Below are 15611 nucleotides of genomic sequence, written 5' to 3' on the forward strand. Positions count from 1 at the left end.
ATGAGGCTGGATCTTGTCTTTCTGGTGGGCAGGACCGTGTCTGGTGGTGTGTTTTGTTGTGTCTGTGACCTTATTATGATATTAGGCTGCCTCTCTGCTAATGGGTGGGGTTGTGTTCCTGTCTTGTAGTTGTTTGGCCTAGGGTGTCCAGCAGTGTAGCTTGCTGGTTGTTGAGTGGAGCTGGGTCTTAGCGTTGAGATGGAGATCTCTGGGAGAGCTTTCGCTGTTTGATATTACGTGGAGCCAGGAGGTTTCTGGTGGAGCAATGTCCTGAACTTGGCTCTCCTACCTCAGGCACAGGCCTGACACCCTGCTGGAGCACCAAGACCCTGTCAGCCACATGGCTGAGAAGAAAAGGGAGAAGAAAGCAAGAAAGAAAGAAAGAGAAAAAATAAAATAAAAAGAAATAAAGTTATTAAAATAAAAAAATTATTAGAAATTTAAAAAGTAATAAAGAAAAAGAAAAAAGAAAGAAAGAAAGAAGAGAGCAACCAAACCAAAAAACAAATCCACCAATTATAACAAGCGCTAAAAACTAGAGTCAAAAAACAAAAAGCGGACAGACAGAACCCTAGGACACATGGTGAAAGCAAAGCTATACAGACAAATCACACAAAGAAGCATACACATATACACTCACAAAAAGAGAAGAAGGAAAAAATATATATCTATGTATAAAAAAAATTTAAAAAAGGAAAAGAGCAACCAAATCAATAAACAAATCTACCAGTGATAATAAACTCTAATTACTAAACTAAGATAAACATAAACTAGAAACCAGTCAATAGCATACAGCAAACCCCAAGTCTACAGTTGATCCCATAGTCCACTGCCTCAATTTTGGGATGATTTGTTGTGTATTCAGGTATTCCAGAGATGCAGGATACATCAAGTTGATTGCGGAGACTTAATCAGCTGCTCCTGAGGCTGCTCGGAGAAATTTCCCTTTCTCTTCTTTGTTCGCACAGCTCCCGGGGCTCCGCTTTGGATTTGGACCCACCTCTGCGTGTAGGTCGCCGGAGGGCGTCTGTTCTTCGCTCAGACAGGATGGGGTTAAAGGAGCAGCTGTTTCGGGGTCTCTGGCTCACTCAGGCCTGGGGGAGGGAGGGGTACGGAATGCAGGGCAAGGCTGCAGCGGCAGAGGCCCGCGTGACGTTGCAACAGCCTGAGGCGCCGTGCGTTCTCCTGAGGAAGTTGTCCCTGGATCCTGGGACCCTGGCAGTGGCGGGCTGCACAGGCTTGCGGGAGGGGATGTGGGGATAGTGACCTGTGCTCGCACACAGGCTTCTTGGTGGCGGCGGCAGCAGTCTTAGCGTCTCATGCCCGTCTCTGGGGTCCGCGCTGGTAGCCACCGCTCGCGCCCGTCTCTGGAGCTCCTTTAAGCAGCGTGCTTAATCCCCTCTCCTCCCGCACCAGGAAACAAAGAGGCAAGAAAAAGTCTCTTGCCTCTTCGGCAGCTCCAGACTTCTCCTGGACTCCCTCCCGGCTAGCCGCGGCGCACTAACCCCTTCAGGCTGTGCTCACGCAGCCAATCCCAGTCCTCTCCCACCTTCCGACCGAAGGCCGAGGCTCAGCTCCCAGCCCCCGCCCGCCCCGGCTGGTGAGCAGACAAGCTTCTCGGGCGGTGAGTGCTGGTCGGCACCGATCCTCTGCGGGAATCTCTCCGCTTTACCCTCCGCACCCCTGTTGCTGCGCTCTACTCCATGGCTCGGAAGCTTCCCCCCTCCGCCACCCGCAGTCTCCGCCCGTGAAGGGGCTTCTAGTGTGTGGGAAGCTTTCCTCCTTCACAGCTCCCTCCCACCGGTGCAGGTACCGTCCCTACTCTTTTGTCTCTGTTTTTTTTTTTTTCTTTTGCCCTACCCAGGTACGTGGGGAGTTTCTTGCCTTTTGGGAAGTCTACCAGCATTCAGTAGGTGTTCTGTAGGAGTTGTTCCACATGTAGATGTATTTCTGATATATTTGTGGGGAGGAAGGTGATCTCCATGTCTTACTCCTCCGCCATCTTGAAGATCTCCCTGTTCTTTAATACTTTTAATGGAACGTTTTGTTTTAATATTCTATCCAGTTTTAAAAATTGTTTTCGGGCTTCCCTGGTGGCGCAGTGGTTGAGAGTCCGCCTGCCGATGTAGGGGACACGGGTTCGTGCCCCGGTCCGGGAGGATCCCACATGCCTCAAAGCAGCTAGGCCCGTGAGCCATGGACGCTGAGCCTGCGCGTCTGGAGCCTGTGCTCCAAAACGGGAGAGGCCACAGCAGTGAGAGGCCCGCATACCGCTAAAAAAAAAAAAAAAATTGTTCTCGAGAAGATTGTTCTGTTGTAATGGTGTTCATCTAGTATTTTTAAACTTTATTCCTTTTCAGCAGTGGAGATATTTTTTTTCAAATTCTTAGATGATTCATAATATATAAAACACATAAAAAAAGAGCCATGCTTAAAATTACGCAGGTATCATTGGGCCATCCATCTCCCAGAAGCCATTTTCCTTGTGGCATCAGGAATTGCTTTCTGCTTCCTGTTTGGATCCTGAGTGGTCTATACCAGTTTGGTTCCATTATACCCTCACCTTCCACCTTAACGACCCTAACCAGCACCCCTTAGAGGTCTTGATATATTAAAATATTATCAGGAAACTGCCAAAGGGAATCATAAGTATTATGATATATTGAAATTGCTTATCTAACAAATTAATACTGGTGAAAATGTCAAATATTGATTCTCCTCCTAAATAAAAGGCCTGGATCTCATGCTCTTCAGCTATCTTGATATGTCCTGTCTTAACTTTTGGTCACTATCCTTTTGCTGCTATGAATCCTGTTCATTGTCCTTTGCCATCAGAAAAGTGGATTTACATACCTTGTCAAACATGTGGTCCTTCTTGCCCTTCCTTCCTTCCTTTTAGTACTTTATTGATTTTTGCCAGTAGTCGAACAAACTAGTTGTAAACTAGGAAGTATCCTAAGTTCCCTGAGGCTCTACTCTAACAGAGCTGGTGAATAGGAATCTTTACAAGATGGTGAGTTGGCCAAGTGAAACTCTTCCTCAGTGATGGAGCTAGAGAGTGGCAGGGAGGAAAGCACATGAACCCTGACCCAGACTAGTTGGTGGCCAGGACCTATTTTCAATTACATGAAATCAGAAGTAGAGTTACCAGACATTCTTGCTTTATGAAGTGGGAATGCCCTATGCTTTTTGCTTCAAAAGTTGGGTGGAATCCAGGTGGATGTGTAGGAATCTTCAATAATCCATTAGAACATAATTTATTCATATTTTTCTCCCTCTCAAGCCATTTAGGAAGAAGAAAGCTTTGGTTTCTTTCTCCTTTAAGTGAGGAAGATAAAAATGAAACCAACAAAACCAAACAAGTATCTGAAGTCCAGTCACTAAAATGACAACTTAGAGTTTTGCAAATGGAACAAGTCTTTGCATGGATTTGAGAACTTGGCTCCGGAATTAAGACTGAGGGGTAAGCTGATGAGTTCCTAATCATATATATATATATATATGGAGTAGCATTTCTTAGGCCAACTTTTTCACATTCATGCCCTGCTAGCAAAGAAGTTACTGTCAAGCTTTATTTTCAAAGTTTGTATTATGAAAGCAATGTATTTCATTTTCTAAATAGAACATTGTATTATAATATTGAATGTGCTTTTTCGAAATACTGTTCCTTGCCCCTACCCCCATATTGTCCCCCACTCTCCCTCTCCCTCTTCTTGAGGGTCACCGAACAGCGCAATTCAACTGCCCTGCTCACGATACTATGAATATACAGCCAGTTCTGGCAAAATGTCTCAGGGTATTTTTCACAGGAAGTTCAACAGCAAACTTTTCAATGTTAAATAAGGTAGGGGAAGGTTTGGTAATTCTTTAAAAATATAATGCAAATGCAGTGGTTTAATTTTCTCAATGAGACACTTTTTAAAAATTGTCACTCTGACACAAATTATGTTGTTTGAGATCCATGAGATTCAAATGGACTATTGATATCATTATGATTTTTGACTGAGCAATATCTTTCATTTAGCTCTCCCAAGCCAGAGAAGATTCTAATTTTTTGTATTATGTCTAGCGGCTAGAAAAATAGATCATAGGAAAATGCAGGAAAAGGATACAGAGGCAAATTTTTCCTAAGTCAAGAAATATGCCAAAACAAGAATTCTCCACAATTCCTGAACGCCTAATATAGAGCTGGGTGTTTAGGTGATGTTTAGTAAATATGTTTAGACCAGCAATTGAAATTTCCTGTATAGCCATATATATTTGAGGACTAGTCTTGCTGTTTTGTGGGGAAGATGTCAGATGAGGTAGCAGAGACACAGAGAAAAGTGGAATAAGATAGATGTTGGTTTTAAATGTCATCTTCTGCCTCTTATTATGTGATCTTGGAAAAATTACTTCCCTCCTGAGCCTCAATTTTGTCATCTGTAAAATAGAAATTATAATATCTTGCAGCATTATTATTGATAAGGATGAGAAAGAGTATGTGTATAGACAACAAGGATTGCCTTATGGCATGGGGAACTATGTTCGATATCTTGTAATAACCTATAATGGAAAAGAACTGGTAAAAGGAATATATATATATATATATATATATATATATATATATATATATATAACTGAATCACTTTGCTGTACACCTGAAACTAGCACAATATTGTAGATCAGCTATACAACAATAAAAAAATAAATAACTAATAATAATAAATAAAATTTTAAAAAGAAATAGTATATGTAAAGTGCTCATCCATACTTGTCCCTCATTAAGTGGCAGGCACTATTATTATTGGTTAAAAAAAAAAAAAGAACAAAAATATTAACTGCAAAATTCTTTCATTAGGGAAAGGCTTCCCTGAGCTAACTCCCTCCTAAATCCCTACAGCAGAGTCTGGCTTCACCCCAAATTTCAGAAACATGTAGCCTTGGTGTGAACTCTGGACCCAGTCCCTTTTCTGTAATCCTCATAGACCCCAAGTTCATCTGACCCCAAAGTGCCTTAGTCAAAGGGGAATTAATGGGACATTTGACCAAAAATTCTGAATGGAGATCTTCCAGGGACAGAACATTCTGGAACCCACAGTGTTTTATATCCTCTTCTCACAGTGGCTGGGGTCAAAGCAAAGCTGGAGGGAAAACTGTCTAAGGAGATCTGGACCCCAAAAAGGCCAAGAGTTTTTAATTCTGAATCTGTGTTGTGAACAGTATGTTTTGGCATCATATTTAGATTCCTTTTGGCACATTGGCTGGTCTTATTAGCAATAAAGTCAATTTAAAAAATGAGACAAATTTTAGCCATTGAAAAGTAATTCTTTGAAAAAACTCACTTTAATGATTTTAATAATACTTTTTAATGTTATTATATTAATTTTATATGCTATAGCTCAAGTGAGAGCAGTTGTCCCATTTAAAATTTGATCATCTTATTTGCAAATACAATTTTTAAAAACATTGAGAGTCTTATAATTGGTAGAAGTATTTTCTGTTAAATTCCGTGGGTGTTTGTGGGGGGTGTTTTCTTAAATTGTCTTAGTTAGAGGGCAAGTACTTTCTTTTATTCATCTTTGGATCAACAGAACCTATTTAGCTTAGCGACTGATATACAAAAGGTAAGAAATAAAAGTTTGTTGAATAAATGGAAAAACAAACTAATGAAGTTTGTTTCCAGCATAAAGTGGTGGAAAGAACACTCCACAGAAACCCAGAAGACCTCCATTTTGGCCTTGGCCTTATCACAGATTTTCTGTGTGACTTAGACAAGTGACTTAACCTCTCTGAGGCAGAATCGTCTGACATTGAGGCAAAGTAGTGTAATAATACGTATCTCATAGGGTTGTTCTGCTTGACTCATAAGACTGGCATGGGGTGCAGATGAAATAGTGAATACGCTTTATAAACCGGAGTGCATGACACAAATGATGATTAAAAAATATAGAGAGAACTCTTTGCCATTTCTTAAATTCTCAGTCAGGATACCCACTAGTTTCTGAGAGGCCGATCACGTTGGGAATAGCTGATGTTCTCACTTAAGCTGTGTCGTATAATGACATAAATAATAATAATAATATTGATAATGACTATCATTAATTGAGCAGTTATTACAAGCTACGTCTGGTGCTAGACATGGCACATTATTTTTAATCTTCACAACAGCCCTGTAAGACAGGAGTTATTATTGTCTTTATTTTACAGACAAGAAAATGGGGGCTTAAGTCATATCCATCACTTGGTCTGTCTGACACCAATATTCATACCCTTTCCACTAGGCCATAATGCCCTTTACAAAAAGGTTTACCAGGTTTTGAGCTCCACTGTGATATGGGTTTCTTAACATAGCAGATTTCACTGAATCCTCACCACAACCAAAGGGGTAGGATATTATTATTATCATCCTCATTCAACAGATGACAAAACTGAGGCCTAGAGAGGCTAGGTAACCAGGTCTGTCTGATTCCAAAGTGTGGCTATATTTACACAGTGCTAGAATTTGTGATATTTTGTGTGTGTGTGATTATGTAGAAACACACAGTGGGATACACCTAATTCTCTGTTGTCTGAAAGAATGTAGTCATAATGTGTAACATTTCTCCCCTAGCAGGTGACCTTTTTCTTTGTAGAAGTTAAGGGTAGCATGGCTTCAGGGGAATCCTTTCTGTACAAGACAGAAAAGAACTTGAAAATAATCTCAGTGGAATTCGTGGAGGATGCTTGCCCTCCAAATTTGTGCTGTCTCTCTGATTTGGGGAATACTCCTGTTATGAATCTTATTACCCCAGTAGCTGCAGAATTCATACCCAGACTCCAGTGCTGCTAGCATGCAGGGTGGGACCCACGTCCTGCCGATCCCAAGCTCCCAGTAGAGTCATTCGTTTGGAGGGGAGGGAACACAGAACAAATGGGCTTGGTCTGAGTGCGGTTCTTCCCTTTTTGCTGCAGTGGTGTCTGGCATTCTGTGGAAGCAGCAGCAGAAGCGACAGCTTCCTAGGGGGTCTTAACATGCAATTCCTGATGCCGAAGTGGCTTTGGGGCTGGTGGAAGGGTCCTACAACAGGGATTGAGCAGAGTTCCTGCCTTTTAGGGCTTGGATTTTCTCATCCTGGTCTTGGGCAATGCTATTGGATGCCTAACCTTGATCTGCTTTTCTAACACCCCAGATCTTCTGTGAGCCTTTAAAAAAATAAAATTCAAAATATCTTCCTCCTGATTAAATGAGCCAGGTAGATTCTGTTTCTGGCAAATAAAACTCATGCCAGATGGAGTAGTCACGATGTTTAGTGAGTAGGAGGGCTTGGCCACCTCAAGAGACTTTTGCCGTAGCTGTGCTCTGAGCAGAGGGTCAGATCTGTCCTCTCCACTGTTCTGTGGCACCAAGTAAGGGGAACCCAAGCCCTGTATTTCTCAGAGTGCTTCCGATGCCGTGGTGTGCTGGAGCCTGCTTGTCCTGGCTTCTGAAAGCCGAGTGTTAAATTTTCAGGAATTTTATGAGTCTGTTGACAACACTGATAGCTTGAAATCAACTATGTTGGGAGTATTTATATTACAGAAATGAGCAAATGCTACAAATCAGGAGGCCTCCCTCACTTCCCAGTAGGTTAAACATTTACCAGCCTATCACTGTCCCACTGTCTGGTAATCTGTACACTTTGCTGCAAGATAGTTTGTGAAATGTTCTGCTCAGCCTCATTCAATGTTGATAGCTTTCTAAGACGCTTACTGGGAATCAATCTCAAATCAGAAAACATGCCTTGTAAGAACTTTGCCAGTGTTGTTTCCTAAACCTAGAGAACCCTTCCATTGCTCTTCTGCCCGGCAAACTTCAAGAGCAAGAACCAATATCACCTTTTTTTAGGTCTGAACTGACTCCCCAGACAGAACCAATGATTCCTTCTTCTGAGCATGCCCCCCTCCCCCTTCAGCCCTTGGCATATGAAGGCACTCACCTCATTATTGTTCTTTTTAAAACATTACATGATGCTTATACATGTCACGCTCTTTCCTAAGACATTCTAGTGCCTTAGATATATTCACTTACTAAATTCATATAACTGCCCAACAAAGGAAGTATAATTATTGGGCCTGTTTTATAGATGAGAAAACAGAGGCACAGAGAGTTAGGTAATTTGTCCATGGTCACACGTCTTAGAATTTACATAGTCTGGTTTACGGTCTGTGTTCTAAGTACTCTTGTTTTTAATGTAGCTGCCTTCCCGGGAGATTGTAAAAGGTTATTGTTGGTCTTTTTGTTTAAGTGCATTCTGAGGGCAAGATCTGAGTCTTACCCATTTTTGGATCTATAGTTCCAAGGACAGAATGTGCTACCACTAGGCGCTGTGCACTCAACCCCTATGCAGCAGAGGAGGGGATACATCAGCCCCTTCCTCCTTTTGAAGATTCCTACATGGATGCACAATTCAAAAGATGGATAGGAATAGAGCTGCTCTGGAAGAAAGACGGCCCTGTTGACTTTACCATGCTTCTTGAGGCAGCTTCGTGGGCATCACTGTGGACCCTTAGGCTCTGACCACACCGTTGTGCGTATTACTGAGTTGGACCATTGATCGCAAGTTTCCATCTAGAAAATAAGGTCTCAGTTTCCGCTGCTGTTAGTGCTGAAGTTTTAGTGCTATTAGTGCTAGTGTTAGGGCTGTGATCTAGGGAGGGGTCAGACCAAAAAGGAACAGAGAAGGAAAGCCATTTAATAACAAAGAGATCCTCACTTCAAGGATAACCAGTTACTTTCGACTGTGGGAGGTACCTTCAGGAACATTAGGATGGGAGAAAGGGAGACTGAGCCGAGATTTGGAAGGATGGAGCTCCACTCGCTAGAACACCATATTTGCTGGGTTGCACGAGAGGCAGAGGCTATCTCCCTCCCCTGCCACCAAAGCAACAGGCTATTGGAGGATTAGGCCTTTCAAATGGCAGCCCCCCCCCCGCCAACACACACCTTAGACTCCTCTTCTGGATGGGACACACTGCTCATCACCCAGGATCCCACTCAGATGTCATTGCCTCGGGGAAGTCTTCTCTTTCCCCCTATGCAACACCTACTGCGTAGATTATCAGGGACTTTGTGGAATCCATCAAAGCATCTAGGACTATGGCTGATACAGCCAACGCTCAGTAATTGCCTGCTGAATACGTGAGTTAAGGCCAAGAAAGAAAGGGATTGAGGAGGCTCTTCCTGTGATGACTTCAAAGAAACCATTCTGTCCTTTACTTGCATAACTGCCTCAATCCTCCACCTGGTTATGGTCTCGGGGACATAGCCATATGTGCTCCTTTGAGAGCTGGCTCCCATCACGTCTTTTTTTTTTTTTTTTTTCCTGGCAGAAGATAACTGGGATGTGGGAGATGAAGTCAGGCTTGACCCCAGTGTGAAGTGTGGGTCATGTGTTGGGGGGAATGTTAATTGTCCTACCTCTGGCGTCCCACCTCTCCAGGCACATCTCTGTTTATGCCATGACAGTTTCTTTGTTTCTAGTACATGGCCAGGGCAGCGTTTGCCATCCAGGAAGCTGTGGAGAAGAGCATATATCCCAGTATGCACCAAGTCCAAACGAAGCATGCCAAGGGACAACAAGTGATAGCCCCAGGAGCAAAGTTCTGGTCAATTTGGTCTGTAATTAGGCCAAGTTATTTCCTAATTCCACCTCTGGGGTGTCTCTAGGGAACAGTAGTTGCCTCCCATGGCTCTGTTGGGCATTCTCCGTTCTTCCTGGACAGCCCTGGGGTGCAGACTCTGAAGGAGACTGAGGATGGACACAGCCTATACAAGCACTCAGCTCACTGTTTAGTCTCGGTAATAGTAACCACATGGTGCTGCAGAGGCCCTGCCATGCCTGGAGGGCTTGGGTCCTATTCTTATTCAACCAGATCTCTGACTGCAGCCAGGCTGAAAGTGGCATGGCCTGCTTAGTAACCTTCAATATCCTTTTACGGGATTCTCTGACTCGGAACTCAGACAGGATGTGATCTCAGCTTCTCGCATACCTTCACACACATGGGCATGGTCCTGTGTTTCCTCCATTTTCAGTTGGGGTGGGAAGAAATGCTAAACATGTGTGTGTGGAAGACAAAGAGGAATTTCTTGGGGAGGATCTTTGAAGAGACACTTGGCTAGCTCTGGAGGATTGCTTTTCCTTCTTGACTTATTGCCCTATTTTCCAGCTCTCAGCCTTTTACCCAGGAGTCACTACCCAGTAGGCACCTGGCTGGTCTCCCTTCCTTCAGTCTCTTAACTCCTTGACTGCACAGAGGTGCCAGAGCCACTGTACTCAAGCACTGTTCCATCACATCCAGCTCTTTCTATCAAACCAAGTCCTCCCTTCCCCATCCATTCTGGTCAATAAAATTGTCCATCAGCTTACCTGCATTCCCATCTTCCCTTCCTCTTATCGTTCTTTCCTTTAGCTTCTCTGCTGCCAGCTGGTCGGTTTCCTTGTAGTTTATCGCATATCCTGTCAGTTCCCCCAACCTAGTCTTGAAGTTTATCCTTACTGGAAAGGCCGTGTGCTTCAAAAGACCCTGAAAATACAACCGTCATCACCATCAACACTATCATTACCATCTATTAGCGCATCCTTTACATCAGGCACTGTGCTGAGGGCTTTACATGAATTAATCCATTTAATCCTCACGATAATCCTACGATTATCCTCATTTTACAAATGAGAAAACTGAGGATCAAAAAGATTGAGTGACTTGTCAAAGGCCTCAAGTGTGTTAAGCTTATACCACATCAAGGATTTGAACTTAGATTTGTCTGATATCAAAGCCAGAACTCTTAATAATGATAATGTACAGACTCCCATTGATCCCATGCTTTCTTACCTTGAATTCAATCAGAGTTTATGTATGTAGTTTAGGGTCCCTCCTTGGGCATTTGGGTATTGGAGACAAGGAGGAATTTTTTTAGATCGGATGGTCCAACACCTTTTTTCAGTAGTTGAGAAAACTGAAGATTAGAGGGGCAAAAAAGCTTGTCAAAGAATCTGAAGTAGGTTAATGGAAGAACCAGAACCTGGTCCCAGGTCTCCTGACTGAGGCACATTCAGTGCTGGTTCCAGTACGGCACATAGCATCCTTTTGTGTTTTTGAAAATTTGTTCTCCATAAATTTCAAAATTATACATCTTTCCTACTCAATTATAGTACTAGTTAATTAAGAAGTCATATTTCACACTTTAAAAATATATTTCCAGTCTTATGTAAAATGTGGAAACTAAGTGGTTTACATGGTGGTCACTGAATGGAAAATGCAGAAGATGCTGGCAGTGCATGGGCACACAGTCTGCTCAGTAAGTACTTTTCAAGTGAATGAGTGGATGAATGAAATGGTGTCAGGAAGACTAGAGTTGAATTTGAGCTGGGGGGTGTCTCCAGGAATATGGATGAAGTTTTGCAACAAAGGAAAAGCACCCAGCTTTGAATGCTGCTGACAAGCTGGTCTTTAAAGAAAATTACAACACATGTGTATGAAGAGATGAGTCATTGGAGAAGAGTTATTGAACCTGACAGGCATGGTGAAGAGAACAGCAGTGGTCTCTGACTGCTCAACAAATATGCTGAACATCTGCTTGGCATCATCGAGAGCATCTTTGCCTACTGGCCAATGGGATGGTGCCCCTGTGTCAAGTGGTGGCCTCTCATGTTTGGCATTGTTCATCCAGGGCTCTGAAAGATGTGGTTACTGCAGTGGTTAAAGTGCCAGGTGTTTCGGCACTTTAAGTGAATCACTTGAGCATCTTTTTAAAAGGCTGATTCTAATTTAATAGGTCTTGGGTATAGTCTAAGATTCTGTATTTCTTACAAGCTACCAGGTAATGCTGATGCTGCTGGCCTGAGAAATACTTTGAGTAACACAGTTCTAGGTGGTCCATGGAAAAATACTAGAGAATGCAACAAGTGAAAGTAGCTCTCGTTCACTTCTCAGCATTCTCCTCTGATCAAGGATCCCCACTCTGGACCAGCTTTCCAGCAGTGGGCTGGCCTACTAGTAGGTTGGTTATGATGCTTCCTTGGGGTATGATTGGATTTAGGGGTCATAGAGATATTATGGGAACACAAATCAAAGAAGCATCAAAGCTCATACTTCCTAGAGATTTACACCTAAAATCCATGCAAGGAAGATCTAAGTCACCTAGAGATTCCTCTTCATTTCTAGGGCCTAACACATAGTAGGCCATCCTACTAAAAATGCCAAATGAATGAACAAAAGAAAAGGGAGGAGGCTTTGATAAGAAAAATCTAGAGTCATACCACATCTCACTAAAATTAACTTTATTTATAGGATTAAGAACTATGCCAGAAAGTCAAGTAAACAAAAATAGATGTTTCAAGAACCGTACCTTAACTCTCAGGCATATTACTTATGGGAAAAGTTCTAAGTCCTCACTCAGAGCCTATTTGTGCTTTTTTATTTTTAAATAAAAGAGTGAAATAGTTTATTATCAATATAAAGAGTGATGTGATATCTCACCTTTCGTAAGATTTTATAGTCCTCAGTTCATTTTAAAAATAGCTTTATTGAGATATAATTCACATATCATAAAATTTACCCTTTAAAAGAGTTATTTGTGCTTATTTTACAACCTATTTTACAGAGCGTGGCCATCTTTAGTAGATGAGAAAAGGCAAGTTAAAGGGTTTGGAGAGAACAGGAGACAGATAAAGGCAGGCAAAGGAAAAAGTGCTCATGGTAAGAGACAAGGCAAAAATAATATTAAAAGAAGCACAGAGATGTACCAAGCAATCCCAATAATCTGGAACTATTTAGTTTGGTGGAAACCCCTTTATATTATGCTTCAAAATATCCCAAGAGGATGACTGTATACAGGCTGGGATAATAATGGATATTCACGGTGATGTCCTTGAGTTGTCAAGGAGAGGTTGAGTTATACTCAATGTACTCTGCTTAGAAAGCCCAGATAGCTGTGGTCCGTTAACAGATTTTCATTACAAGGGTGATAGAAATATATTTTTTAAAGTTTTGGGTCCTTTGAGGAGTAAGTCCTCAGCTCTCTCCACAATGAGTCAGTCCATGGGGATTCCAGAAAGTCAGTGTTTTTCGGTATGAACAGCAAAGCTCAGCCACATGCACTTGGCCCTGCTGGCTCATGAGAGGAAGTCTTCACCAGCACCACGTGTGTGATCAAGGGCATCCAGCCTTCCATGGTGGCACATCTTCCTCCCATGGGCACCATCCTTCCCTTCCGTTTTTGGACCGGACTGTCTCCTGAGATCCTCCTGATCCTAAAACTTAAATCTTTCTGAATGGGAATCAGAATTGTCCTGCATCTGAGATGCAAAGAAAATGCTGGAAGACTTTCTGTCAAATTTTCCTTTGGTTTAAAAATCTGAAACTCATTTGCTCCTCTGACCCATCCCCAGATGCCACGGGAAGCAAGCACATGGATACACAATGCCAGGATGCCACTGTCTTCAGTGCTCTTATTTTTGATTGTGCAGCAAGCTTCCTATTCTTTTTCTTTGAGGGGCTACACCATTGCAGTGTTAGGCAAGTCATTTTCTGAGCTTTGGTCTCCTCACCTGTAACACGAGGATGGTAGTACCTGCCCTGGGCACCTCACAGTGTTAGCGTGAGGTTTATCGGTAATTTTAAAAAGTAGATCAAACGTATTGAGTGCTTACTATTTTTGTCAGGCACCATGTGAAAGGCTTGGCATATATTATCTCACTTAATCCTTACATTAATGCTTGGAAGTCAATAGTTTTATTATCCCCGTTTAACTGATAAGGATATTTTAGCTCATAGAGGTGACTGGCCTAAGATCACCATGGCTAAGAACTGGTGGAGCCTAAATTTGAAGACGGGCCCTCTGATTCCAGAAATTAAGTGGGATAATGTCTACAAAAGTGTTTTGGAAGCTGAAGAGGTCTTAGAAAGATATGAGGTTAATTCTATCTAGGATTATTCTACAGGACCACATTGGAGTCCACCCCCCACCTTCATCTTCCTAACTTGGCCTTCCTGCCTGGCCCTCTTTCCATGCCACAGTGGACTTTAGAAGCTTCACATCTTCTTATGCTGCTTTTTCTGATGGTTCTGGACCACAGGCATCTTTGGCTATAGGATCCTGGAGATCATTGCTGGGATCTGAGTCTTCGACATCACTGATACTTGATATATCACTTGTGTTGGCCTGAATCCTCACTGGGGAGAAATGCTTCCCCTGATCTTTGGAAAGGAAGCATCCAAACTGTTTTCTCCTTTATCATGGGGAAATGCAGCCACTTTGCTTCGAGGATCAAAATGACTCAGATGACACCTCGCACAGATCCCCAGTGGCTGCTATTTTTCTCTTCCCTTCCCTATGCACCATCTCATATGGAAAACTACTGCCTGATCCTCTTAGGTAGGCAGTACCATGCTGATGAGGGCCTCTTAGGGTTGTTGGAATAGTTTCAGGATTTGTGAATATTTCATCTCTGAACTGCCCTTTTATTGCAAAATGTCTGTTTCCTAGGGTATGCTTGCTCTACACAAGGAAAAAAAATCCTCAGCCTCAGGTTTCTTCCTGGCTACTTCTGTTTCTTCCTATGGTCAATTCTAGTCATCTTTGCCCTGGTGTGTGACTCAGTCTAAGAGCATCTCAGTTTTAATCAAGTTTATCTAGCTTGTAAACATATATTACTTTTTTTCCTACTATATCTCACACAGACTCTCCCAAACTCTTAGCATGATTTTCTATTTAGGCTCAGAGCCACAGTCAAGTTTACAGTCAAGGGCTGTGCTTTTGATTCCTCTTCTAGCCCTTTTGGACTTCCACCAACCAAAACCTCTGATGCTATCAGTCCTTTACCAACCATCACCCATGGAAACCTCTGATGCTAGAGGATCTTTCTGACTGCCACGGCCGATTCCTCTTGCATCACCGCCTTGATAGGATGCCATCAGCTCTATACCCTCACCATTTCCCTTCCAAGCCCACCATTCCACGTTCTGTTCCCTCCTTCTTTTAACTTGATATGTTTGCTTTTCAGCCAAAGGTTAGGAAGAGCTGGTGGTGAGCACACAGCTGCAACCATGGAAGAAAGCAAGGCATCTAGATGATAGCATTACTTTTTCTCTAATCAATAATTCATTTGGAACCAGAGTGTTTGAGGAAATGGAGACTCGGCCTGACATAGCTCTTCACAAACAAAAGAAAATGAGCAGAAGTCTAAAACAAAATACAGTTTGGGACATGGACCAAACAAAATGAAAACATCTTCAGTGTGATAAAGACTGTGTAAACATCTTTACGTTTCAATAGGATTGCTTTTGCAAAATGCAAGAGCATGGCTAATATTTTCTTTTGAAATGTATCTGTGTTATGTAAATACAGCAACCGTGGCTTTTGACTTGTCCTTGTATGAACGGAAGCACCCTAAAATCTTACATAATTTTAATGCTGCAGTTTAATGGAGGGCAAAGGCTTAGGGCACGGTATCACAGCAAATAACATGACCAGCAAAGGAGATTATTACTCTTACAGATGAGGATAGGCCTTATCTTCCTCTGGAGAGGGCCACCAGGATCAGGAATTTCAGGAATGATTAACTGACTTCAAAGGTCCAGGGTGCCCATACATAACACTTGGGCCCCTTCTC

Source organism: Physeter macrocephalus, chromosome 20 (assembly GCF_002837175.3).
Source record: "Physeter macrocephalus isolate SW-GA chromosome 20, ASM283717v5, whole genome shotgun sequence".
NCBI classification, from domain to species: Eukaryota; Metazoa; Chordata; class Mammalia; order Artiodactyla; family Physeteridae; genus Physeter; species Physeter macrocephalus.